This window comes from Rhinoderma darwinii, chromosome 2 (assembly GCF_050947455.1).
Source record: "Rhinoderma darwinii isolate aRhiDar2 chromosome 2, aRhiDar2.hap1, whole genome shotgun sequence".
In the NCBI taxonomy this organism is placed as follows: domain Eukaryota; kingdom Metazoa; phylum Chordata; class Amphibia; order Anura; family Rhinodermatidae; genus Rhinoderma; species Rhinoderma darwinii.
Window position 1 is genome coordinate 462,127,385 of NC_134688.1, and position 13,105 is coordinate 462,140,489.

The 13,105-nt window shown below is 45.8% G+C and overlaps 1 long non-coding RNA gene across 1 annotated transcript; it reads left to right on the forward strand.

Annotated features, from left to right (window-relative positions):
- The first annotated feature begins 1,785 nt into the window (after positions 1–1,785).
- On the forward strand, positions 1,786–12,902 carry LOC142741624 (uncharacterized). The gene is made up of 3 exons (XR_012881208.1): positions 1,786–1,866; positions 10,998–11,049; positions 12,596–12,902. It is a non-coding gene; the product is annotated as an uncharacterized LOC142741624 (long non-coding RNA).
- The last annotated feature ends 203 nt before the right edge of the window (positions 12,903–13,105 follow it).

Genomic DNA, 13,105 nt, shown 5'->3' on the forward strand with positions numbered 1-13,105 from the left:
CGCAGCGTGTGGGTGACATTTGTTTAATCTCATCCACTTTGGTGCCACTGTATTTGCTGCGGAATTTCGGTTGCGGAAAAAATGCAGTATTTACGTAACATGTGAACGGACTTAAGGGGTTTTCTGGACTTTAAGGGTAAGTTCACACAGGGAGGATACGCTGCATAAAAGCACACCGCAAATCCGCCCCGGTCGCCGCAGGGAATTCCAGCCAAAAAAATATACAAAATTGTGTGGAATGTCCGCTGCGAAAGACTGAACGTAAAGAAAAAAGTTTCATACTTACCTGTAGGTATGGCGTTCACGTGACAAAGAGTCGTATCGTCATCAAGGAAGGCTGTGCAATTAGACTTCCGGTCGCCCATCAGCGCTATAAAAATCTATGAAAAATCTCAGAATCAGCGCGACGGGGACCGGATTGTATATTAGCGAGTGTATCACATACTGCAGTGACTGCTAATAATTTTTGGTCCACACATAACCCCTTTAATATAATTTTGACTGCCCAGCAGCTCTGTTATGAAGACTTTATGTTATTAAAGGGGACAAGCAGAAAAATGAGATGGTATAATGGCAGCAATAAGGGGCAGTCATACCTCAGTGCTGGTTCAGGAGCTCAGGTGTGTTCTGCTGGCATCAGAGCAATTCCTCATGATATCCCACTGCCCCAGCTGATCACAAATGTGCGGACTGTATACCTCGCTGGCACTGCCCTCAGATCTTATCATGAGGAAGGACAAAACATCTGCCAAGGATGGCGCCCAAGTTCTTAGCATCAGCTGGTTTTGAAATCTGCTTTGATCTCTGTCATTCTTCTCAGTTCTGTGAGATAGGCAAGAGGAATAAGAATACGGTGCCACCCATTTCTAGTTGGTGCCAAGTTAAAAAAAAAAATCCATTCTATTACACATAGAACCAATTGATATCAATAAGCACTGTGTAATGCTTCATTTCTCCTGTAGGGGTATTGTTGTAGGGAAATTGAAGACTTGCATCCCGGTTCTTCGACAGATTATAGTTGATCATTGGGGATTCTAGTCGCAGGACAACCTGTAATTACCTTATTTTCTGGGCTCCCTCCTAACAAAGAGATTGTCCAAAGCGGAAAACGTTAAAGAACATAATCCCCTAGGACAGGGGTCTCAAGCACACAGCCCGCGGGCCGCATGCGGCCCCTGAGGCTGTCATATGCGGCCCGCGACCCGCGGGGAGAGGAGAGAGCGTTTGGAAGGAGGATCGCTCCTTCATGACGTCAGTCCTCCGGCGATGCAAACACATTGGTGAGCCCGCGGGGAGAGGATAGAGCTGTCAGAAGGACGAGTGCTCCTTCGCGACGTCAGTCATCCCGCACTGCGAACGCATTGGTGAGTAGTGGTCCGTCAATCCCATGTAGTGGAAACCCCCTGTAGTAGCGGCCCACACACCCCACTTTTGACAGTGCTACCCACCCCGGTCAAGGAGGGAGTCTCAATGGAGCTACCCAGTGGCGTAACTACCACAGTAGCAGCCGTAGCAGCTGCTATGGGGCCCCCTCTTGCCTAATAGTAACACTAGGCATTCGGGGGGGCGGGGGCCCGTGATAGCCGCGGGGGGGGGGGGGGGTCCGGGTGATAGCCGCGGGGGGGGGGGGTCCGGGGGCCGGGTGATAGCTGCTGCACTGCACACTGTGCACTGATAGTCTGCCACACAGTTGAATAGGACGGCGATAGGTGGTAGGAGGAGCACTCAGGCAGGGCAGAGGACAGGGGGCGGAGCTAAAGGGAACGAACGACGCGAGACTTCGGGCGGAGGACAGTACAGTCAGGATTGCCGGAGTACTAGGTATCTCACAGGACGGATGGAGGGCGTGCAGACCGCAGAGGACAGGTACATGACGTTAAAAACTTCATGGGAGAAGGGAAAAGTTTTTAGGCACAAAAATCTGCCTCATAATTCCTTCCGGAATTTTGAGGCATATTTTGAACACTTCCCGCGTTTTTCGTTGCGTTTTTTGTGACGTTTTTTAGCCATCGGGCTGTGGGCAAAAAAACGCAGCAAAAAACGCATTTTCTGCCTGCCATTGTTGTCAATGGGAAGTCGGAGACAGAAACGCCCGAAGAAAGGGCATTAGGCTATGTTCACACATAGTATCTTGACAAGTTTTTTGACGCGGAAACCGCGTCGCAAAACTCGTCAAAAACGGCCCGAAAATGCCTCCCATTGATTTCAACGGGAGGCGTCGGCGTCTTTTTCCCGCGAGCAGTAAGACTGCCTTGCGGGAAAAAGAAGCGACATGCCCTATCTTCGGGCATTTACGCCTCTGACCTCCCATTGACTTCAATGGGAGGCAGAGAAAGCGTATTTCGCGGTGTTTAATGCCCGCGGCGCTTACTGGCGACGAGTACTACGGCTCCTTCAAAAAAGCTGATCGGCGGGTGTTTCGGGAGTTGGACCCCCACCAATCTAATATTGATAACCTATCATAAAGATAGACCATCAATAAGAAATGTCCAGAGGACCCCTTTAATACCCTAACGACATGCCACGTACATGTACGTAGCAGCCAGTGGCGTAACTACCGCTGTAGCAGCCGTCGCGGCTGCTACGGGGCCCGTGGCATGAGGGGGCCCGTGTCGCCCGCCGGCACGGGCCCCCACCATGGCCGGAGGCTCCGCTAGCAGCCGCTATGGCTGCTACAGCGCGACGCCACTGAACACTACGGCAGAGCAGGGAGGTATCTCCCCGCTCTGCCATTAAACAAAAGACATGTATCCCCTATCCACAGGACAGGGGATACATGTGTGATCGCTGGCAGCGATGGGGAGAACGGGGGACTGAAAGTCCCCTGAAGTTCTCCATCACAAACCTCGGACTTCCGGGGTCTGTGTTGGCAGCTCCGTAGAAATTAATGGAGCGCCGGTTGTGCTTGTGCGCATACGTGACCGGCGCTCCTTTCATTTTTATTGAGCTGCGCAGACTCCGGAAGTCAGAGGTTAGTCATGGAGAACTTGGGGGACTTTCGGTCCCCCGTTCTCCCCATCGCTGCCAGCGATCACACGTGTCCCCTATCCTGTGGAGAGGGGATACATGTCTTTTGTAGGACACACTGTAGGTCGCATTTTTTTGGGGGGTTGGGGGCTGCATGGCGTTACCTACACGGGGGGGCTGTATAGCGTTACCTACAGGGGGGCTGTATGGCGTTATCTACAGGGGGGGCTGTATAGCGTTAATCGGGCAGTGTCACGATTCGTTGCCAAGAATGGGGGCATTTGTGTTCGTCACAGGGATCTGGAGTCCGGGGTTGGGAACTATTGGCGTAGTGATGGGGTGCATTTGACCGAGGTTGGAATTGATCTGTGGAGCTTGGCCTTAGCAGAAGGAATTGAGAGGGCGGTGGTGGTTTGGAGGAACTCACAGGCTTAAGGTAGTCAAGGCCTGTTTCGCTGTGGCGGGGGGGAGTCCTTGAGGTTGGTCAGTACAAAATGGTGGGGGGGTCGCATCGGGGGTATTCGTCCCCCAAAATGGTATATCATTTGAAGACTTCATAGCGTGTTATCCCTTTGAAGTGGTCTTCTGATGGTTGGAGCCATCTGCAGAGGTGAGCGGTGCCTCCGAGCTGGTTTACGGCTGGAGGTAAAGAGTTGGTGGTGGTTTGCAGATGGCTAATTTAAAGAAAAATCCGGTTTTAAAATGGCTTCAAGGACTTCCCCTGCTCTGTTAAAGTATTAAAATATGTTTATGGTTAATTCTGATTCTGACCCATGTTGGGTCATGTGAATTAGAAGTGGAGTTATCCGAATGTTTCGGATTAAATTGCATTTAAATAATGTAAATAAATAAACGGCTGCTGTGGCCATTTCATATCCAACCTCGGTTGTCACGTGTCGTTATTGGGAGATGGGAAAGAGAAGGGGGTGAACAGGTTCATTAGGTAAAACAGGGCATGACTCTACTTAGGCCAGTCAAGAAGAGGCTGGACTGCAGCGCGGAGGGCTTAAGGGGAAGCCTCCATGACTGCTATAAGAGGGAAGAGAGCCAATAGGGGAAGAGGTAGTTGGGGAAGGGGAGGGAACGTATAGGGGAGGGGACGGGGGGAGTTATCTGTTCTTCCCACTGTTTTCGGCATTGAGCCGGAAGCATCGGGAGGAACAACAGGTAGCTAACTGAGCTCCCACCCTCCCGCCCTTAAGTTAGGGGTAGCCTGGGGATCGGGGTGGCTATGAATTTGTTATTTGATTTATGTTGTATAATTTCATAACTTGTGTTCTCATTTTCTTTGGAGCATGTTCGGATGTCATGGCAGCTGGCGGGGGGAGTCCTTGAGGTTGGTCAGTACAAAATGGTGGGGGGGTCGCATCGGGGGTATGCGTCCCCCAAAATGGTATATTATTTGAAGACTTCATAGGGTGTTATCCCTTTGAAGTTGTCTTCTGGTGGTTGGAGCCATCTGCAGAGGTGAGCGGTGCCTCCGAGCTGGTTTACGGCTGGAGGTAAAGAGTTGGTGGTGGTTTGCAGATGGCTAATTTAAAGAAAAATCCGGTTTTAAAATGGCTTCAAGGACTTCCCCTGCTCTGTTAAAGTATTAAAATATGTTTATGGTTAATTCTGATTCTGACCCATGTTGGGTCATGTGAATTAGAGGTGGAGTTATCCGAATGTTTCGGATTAAATTGCATTTAAATAATGTAAATAAATAAACGGCTGCTGTGGCCATTTCATATCCAACCTCGGTTGTCACGTGTCGTTATTGGGAGATGGGCAGGAGAAAGGGGTGAACAGGTTCATTAGGTAAAACAGGGCATGACTCTACTTAGGCCAGTCATGCACTCCTCTCCATTCATTTACTCAGCGCATAGGGATCCTGCTAGATCCTTATGTGCTGTCTTATACTAACACATTAACGATACTGAAGTGTTTAGACAGTGAATAGACATTCCACGGGATGTCTATTCACAATCTCTGCACTTTGTTACTCTGTCTGTGGTAGTTACAGCAGAGGAAGCGTAATCTCGTTGTAACCTGTCATTTACAGCGAGATCTCGTGAGATTACGCTTCCTCTGCTGTAACTACCACAAACAGAGTAACGAAGTGCAGGGATTGTGAATAGACATCCCGTGGAATGTCTATTCACGGTCTAAACACTTCAGTATCGTTAATGTGTTAGTATAAGACAGCACATAGCGATCTAAAATTATCCCTATGCGCTGTCTAAATGAATGGACAGGAGTGTATGATGCTGATTGGTCACTGATTAGACCAAGTGGGCGTTGTACAGAGGAGTGTATGACGCTGACCAAAGTAAAAATACGCCCACTTGGGCATTAAGCAACTCATTAGCATAAATCTAAAATCGCTAATAAAGTGGTAAAAAAAGATCATTTTTTTAAAATAAAAGCACTGCTGTCACCTACATTATAGCGCCGATCTCCTTATGTAGGAGATAGGGCACGTATAATGTGGTGACAGAGCCTCTTTAAACTGGAAAAATGGATTGTTGAAATAAGCACGTGGAGAAATCTCTCAAATTTTAAATCTAGCGCTATTATTATAGTAATGTATTATTATTATTATTATTATAGTAATATAGTGTTATAGTAGTTCAAATAACGAATTGATTAACAATAATTTTGTATTGTATCAAATTTGAAAGTAATGCGGCCCGTCAACTTCCCATTTTTTCTATATGTGGCCCACTTACCCGGCCGAGTTTGAGACCCCTGCCCTAGGATAAAGTTAAATAATGTTGAAATATGTCTATGTGTGGTCCTGGGTGAACTGGGCCTCTTTGCAATTTTACTGTAAAAATTGTGGATTCTGATTGGTTGCTTTTAGGTCCATTAGATAAAGCTGAGATGCCATAGGCAGGAAGTGCTGTTTATCAGACATTGACAACTTTTTTTCCCAGGCTGTGTGTGACTTCAACCTCTTGAAGAGTCAGAAGACAGTGGGTTAAACTTCATTCTATCCACTGACAAATTATTGTGTGTCTCATGCTAAGTTTAATTAAATGGAAAACTCATATGAAGCCGATGAGAGCAGTGTGCCTTTGTCCTTGATTCTATGTGAGATATGTCTGCGGGTCATAGCCGGTATCCAATGACAATAGCGATTTGTTCCACCTGATGTGCAAGTGATTGAAGGTATGACTTTTTGAGGGCACAATGCATACCCCCTAAAGATTCCACATTTAAAGGGAGTGCCCCTATGTATGTCCATCTGTTTCCTAACTACTTATCACCACAAGCCCTGTGCAAATGGTCAGTGGAAAGGGGAAATCTACCCAAAAGTGATCTTCTGCCATGTCATTGAAACAGGCTAGAGGATGACATTAGTGGAATCAATGAGTTTGGACCTAAATAATTTTGGAGTAGCAATGTCATTCAGTATATTTTATGCAAAAGCCAGGGGCAGACTGACCACTCGGGCAAAATCTGAGGGCCCAGGGTATTAGTGAGGCCCCCCAGCCCTCCGCCTAGAAACTGCACCATATATCTTCATGGCGAGTCATATCTCTATTTTTCTCGAATTAGTGTAAGGTAGCCGACTCTGACAGCAACACAGGTCGCGCGGCCAAATATCGCTCAACAGTGTGTAACTGCCAGGGTATATGGGGCTACAAGCGATTTCCCCGTAAGCCAAGAAAATTCGAGGGCATGGATTGGCCTCCTGGGCACCCTTGGAACAAATCCAATGAACGCACAAGCAGACAGACTGTTCTAACCGGACAGCGTCGGGTCCGCTGAGACCTTCTTATAGCCCAGGGTGCTCTGTGTGCAATCAGCTAAATCTCCCACATGCGTGCGCTCTGGCTTCTTAAGTCTGGACTGAGCTTGCGAGCGCACCCTGGTGGTCACTGGAACAGGACTCCACATCTCTGGAGAGAAGGGTGTCGACTGGATGGAAGGAGTTTGTGGTCAGCGACCACGGACGTTACAATTGGCTTCCACATCAAGGACCTTCCTCCATATCACATGACCCGCATTAGCCAATAGAAGCTTGCAGGTCCTGCCTTCTTAGCTTCACTCATATACACACAGTTTTAGACCAGGTTTCCATAACAACCCAGCTATTTTTCTTTATTCGATGTCAACGGACTGTACCTATACTGCACTGTACCTATACTGCACTGGACCTATACTGGATTTGAGCATTCTCATAAATTGAAACCCTTCCATACCAGTCATGCCTCCAAAAAGGAACCCTGCACTTAGATGAAAGACTCCTGCGGAAAAGTGCATGGCTGCTGCCAGAGCTGCTGAAACCGCTTAGCAGACCCAAGCCCGTCTCCATGCTAACAATATACGTCACAGCAAACAGCAATTTGCTGAAACTCCCCAGCAGACTGAGGCATATCAGTGGAAAACAACGTTTTTAACCAACAAACTCACACACACACACACAACAAACAAATAGACCTGTGCGAAGCCGGGGAACTCTGAGCTCTCTAGGGCCTACCGTTCTCGACATATTCACAAAAATTTGCAATACAAAGGCAAATATGGCACCACTGGCTTCCACATCAAGGGTCCTCTTCCATGTCACATCAGATGACCCGTATTAGCCAATAGAAGCTCGCAGGTTCTTCATTCTTAGCCTCACTGATATACACATAGTTTTACACCGGGTTTCCATAACAATCCAGCTATGTTTCTTTACTCGCCATGAACGAACTGTACCTATACTACACTAGACCTATACTGGATTTCAGCCCTTTCAAACCAGTCATGCCTCCAAAAAGGACAACAGACTCCTGCATCAAAGCACATGGCTGCTGTCCGACATGCTGAAACCTCCCAACAGACCAAAGCCCGTCTCCAAGCTGACCACATACAGACAGCCTCTCCAGGAGGGGAATCCCCAGCCAGAGCGTCAGCAATGCTCTGGCCGAGGATTCCACTCCAGGAGGTGCCCCTGATGTCACTGTCCATATATGGACAGTGACGTCAGGGGCTCTTCCTGAAGTGGAATCCCCAGCCATAGAGTTGCCGATGCTCTAGTTGGGGATTCCCCTCCTGGAGAAGCCACTGGCATCACTATCCATATATGAACAGTGACGTTAGTGGCTCCTCCTGGAGCGGAATCCTCGGCCAGAGCATTGCTGACGCTCTAGCTAGGGATTCCCCAACTGGAGAAGCCCATTGCGTCACTGTCCATATATGAACAGTGTTAACGCAATCATGGGTCAAAATATATTAGACTGAAATTTGTAATGGATATGTCAACCGATACCTGCCCTCCAGTGATTTATCCAGTTTCATATGTTTTATCGATATATCCGAGAGGAGGAATAACACACAGACGCTGCTGGTATACTCAAAATACTCCTCTCTGGTCTCTTGCCAAACTCAATTACAATAATATCATTCAAAAGGGGTGTAGGCTTGAGGTTAACCAATCAGAGGCAATGTGACAATATTTCAAATTCAGCCAATCACAGACACCCGATACATTCCAGATGCATCATTATAATTCTTCACACATCAGGGTTTGCAGGTGCCTTATCTTTCTTGGCAAGCATACAATAGATCGTTCTATTAAGATGGGGGAGACATATTCACATGCATATGTGAGCATGTCTCCTCCTCCTATCTCACTCCCTGTTCTTTCCTTCCAAGCCTCGTATGGGAACCAAGATCAAAGATAGCTCAACTTAAAAACATAAAACCCTGTCTAAGATGGAAACTCAAGGCAAGGTAGCCGCTGTACAAAACGAATTAATTTAAACATTATTTGAATCACTTTCACATTTCCCACCTTTTGTTTATTTGAGGACATTTTGTATCCAAGCCAGGTATTTAAAGAAGGGCTTATCCCCCCTTGTGGACTTACTTAACCCATGCTCATTTCACTTAGACTTAATCACAGGATCCAGGCCTGGTGGGTAATTATTTGAGCCTTTGCTGCAAGGCATTGTAAAAGTTTTGGCAGGCCTCAAAATATGAAGCTCAGAAGCAAATATAATGCAACACATTTTAAAACAGCCTGTAGGACATTCTGGACCTCTCAAGGTCTCTTCTCTTTGTGGGAGGCGGGTGTGATGATAAGGTTGGCACCGGTCTGCCAGGACTGTTCTGTAGGCAAAGCAAACAGCTGTAACAGAATTTAGCAGCAACAGCTGTAAAACTTGGGACATACCAAATCCATCCTTGCAGTCTTGGGGGCATATGTGAGGTCACACACCATCAATGCAAGTGCCATCAAGAGTGCCTTGGATGCTACCGGTTTACCTTCCTTTATCCGTCCACATTCCATTAGAATCTGGTTTTCACGCCTCACGCTCCCAGTTGGAGACTTCCTGTGGAGAACAAGCGTTTCATCGCATAATCATTAATTGATCTTAATCGGATAATTCAGTTGAAGAGAAACATTAACAATGACATATTTATATTTAACATTCACATTGGGCAGTAACTAAAAGTGATACATGCAAACTGATTTTTCTTCTTTTGTATATATATATATATATATATATATATATATATATATATATATATATATATATAAAGTCCAAATACAATGTCAGCCGCACAGCCTTGTAAATCATAGGTGGGTGCCGACCTGCCCAGGTCAGGGCTAACAGACCTGCTGTAGTAGAATCCAAAAATCAGGCAGCACTCCAAGGTATAAGCAAGGTAGAAAAAGGTGCTTTATTGGTCCATATACACACGACGTTTCAGCTCAACACAGGAGAAAGGCTCCTGTGTTGAGCTGAAACGTCGTGTGTATATGGACCAATAAAGCACCTTTTTCTACCTTGCTTATACCTTGGAGTGCTGCCTGATTTTTGGATTATATATATATATATATATATATATATATATATATATATATAGGATCAAACACATGATAGGAGCAGCACTGTACAGAGAACCAAATGCGGCTGGTGCTAAGCTTCAAATAACAGGGAGTGACGTTCTCCCAATATGGTATATGAAAAAATAGAGCAAAGAAGCAGCACTCAATAGCAAAAAATGAAATTTATTCACCCAACACAGCAACGTTTCACTTCCTCCATGGAAGCATTTTCTGAGGAAATATGCATTAGAAGCTAGCTCCTACATTAGAGATACCTCTGACTTTTTGTGTAAATTACATGATGTTACTTTCCCTCCAGGTACCCAGTTGAGACTTGTGTCTTTTGATGTAACTAGCTTATACACGGTCATCGACCACACTAGGGGCATTTCTACTGTCAAACGTTTTCTATCTGATTCTGAATACACTACTGATTGTCGTCTATTTCTGATACAGTTACTGAATGTTATTTTGAGACGTAATTACTTTCTCTTTGGCAACAATTTCTTTTATCAGCTACAAGGTACTGCGATGGGCTCGAACATGGCACCCACCTATGCCAACATGTATATGCGCTCACTTGAGGAAACATTGATCTATAATTCCCCCCTGTTTATACATGTCCTCAGATGGTGGCGTTATATTGACGACATTTTCCTAATTGGACACGTGATCTGACAGATTTACATGAGTTCCACACTTACTTGAACCAGATAGATGAGACTGTGAAATTTACCATGGTACACTCTGACATACAGATGCAATTTCTTGACGTTCTAGTCACACTAGAAGGAGACACATTCTCAACCGCACTATACGTGAAACCCATTGACTGTAATAACCTGCTTGATTTTCACAGTAACCACTCCAGTAAAATGGTTAGGAGTTTGCCCACTAGCCAATTCATGCGTGTGAAAAGAATTGTTAGCAACACTGATAGTGCTATAGATTCTATTGACACGATGGTCCATAAATTTAAGAGACGTGGCTATCCACAACGTCTGCTGAATGAACATCGCCACAAGGTACAACACCTAGAAAGGGACACACTCCTTACACCTCGAACATTCAAGCCTAGACTTGAACGTATACCATTCATCTCTACATACAGTGAAGAAAGTGGACATATTTCTGATATTATCTGCCGCCACTGGCCCATGCTGGGAAATTGCTTGCAACACATTCCTGAATTTTCCAAACCTCCTTTGTTCTCCTATTGTAGGTCGCCTAACCTGAAAGATAAACTTGTGAAAGCTGACATGGGGCCACAGAGGGTGAGTAGACAGACATACCTCACATCCCCTAAACTAGGATGCTTCCCTTGCCTCAGTTGTGTCAACTGTAAACTTATTCATAAGGGATCTCATTTGACGCACCCTACTACCAATAAAACGTACAACATACGACATTTCCTTACCTGTGACAGTGACCATGTTATATATGTTCTCCAATGTCCTTGCAAATTGCTCTACGTTGGTGAGACAACACTTGACCTCAAGACTAGACTTAAAGAGGCTCTGTCACCAGATTTTGCAACCCCTATCTGCTATTGCAGCAGATCGGCGCTGCAATGTAGATAAGAGTAACATTTTTATTTTTAAAAAACGAGCATTTTTGGCCAAGTTATGACCATTTTTGTATTTATGCAAATGAGGCTTTCTAAAGTCCAACTGGGCGTGTTTAAAGTAAAAGTCCAACTGGTCATGTATTATGTGTGTTACATCGGGGCGTGTTTACTTCTTTTACTAGCTGGGCGTTGTGTATAGAAGTATCATCCACTTCTCTTCAGAACGCCCAGCTTCTGGCAGTGCACAGACACAGCGTGTTCTCGAGCGATCACGCTGTGTCGTCACTCACTTCCTGCCCCAGGTCCTGCATCGTGTCGGACGAGCGAGGACACATCGGCACCAGAGGCTACAGTTGATTCTGCAGCAGCATCAGCGTTTGCAGGTAAGTCGATGTAGCTACTTACCTGCAAACGCCGATGCTGCTGCAGAATCAACTGTAGCCTCTGGTGCCGATGTGGCCGACACGATGCAGGACCTGGGGCAGGAAGTGAGTGACGTAACAGCGTGATCTCTCGAGAACACGCTGTGTGTCTGCACTGCCAGAAGCTGGGTGTTAACGAACAGAAGTGGATGATGCTGATTCGTCAGCATCATACACTCCCATTCCTAACGCCCAGCTAGTAAAAGAAGTAAACACGCACAGATGTAACACACATAATACACGCCCAGTTGTACTTTTACTGTAAACACACCCAGTTGTACTTTTGCAAGCCTCATTTGCATAAATACAAAAATGGTCATAACTTGGCCAAAAATGCTCGTTTTAAAAAAAATAAAAACGTTACTGTAATCTACATTGCAGCGCCGATCTGCTGCAATAGCAGATAGGGGTTGCAAAATCTGGTGACAGAGCCTCTTTAACCAACACAGATACACCATTAGAAAAAAGAGGTTGGACCTACCCGTTTCTAAACACTTTACCGACATGGGACACCAAGAAAACCATTTAAGGTTTTGGATTTTGGACCACATTCCTCCTCTGAGGAGAGGGGGTAGCAGATCAAAAGCACTCAAGATCCGTGAACTCCAATGGATCAGTAGACTCAATTCTCTTAAACCACACGGGCTCAATGTAGACTTTGCTCTAGGTGGTCTTGTCTGAGGCCATTTCCCCTGTGATGCCTTTTGGACCCGGTCTCTGACATTTGCCTTCAGTTTTATGATTTTATGATTTTCTTTTTCCTCTTATTTCCTCCTGTTATATTATGTTACAAAGATGACATTTATTAACAATCTTTTTCTTTATTTTCAGATGAACCACATCTGTATTTTCGTCACCTCTACGATTTCTCATTGGTGTTTGTTGCTCCTTGTTATCTATTGTAGAGTAACTTGATGTGTTTTTATTACATATACCTCTCTGATATATGGGTCCCCTGATTGGAAATCTTTATTGGATGCCCATTTTTGGTCTAATGCAAATATAGTCTTTGCCAGGCTCTGGTCCCCTCTTTTAGGGTGTTATGTGGAGTCCCTCTAGCTACGGAGTATGCGAACGCATGTTCTTGTTGCTGGTACCCCACATTTTTTGGGGTGTGTACTATGGTTATCGAACGATGACCGTTGTGTTCACTCCCCTTCACCTTTAGGGTATGTTCACACGAGGGCGTCCGTTACGGCTGAAATTACGGGGATGTTTCAGCCTGAAAACATCCCCGTAATTTCAGCCGTACCGGCATGTGCAGGCGCTTGAACGCCGCGTCCATTACGGCCGTAATTAGCGCTGCTATTCATTGGAGTCAATGAATAACGGCTGCAATTA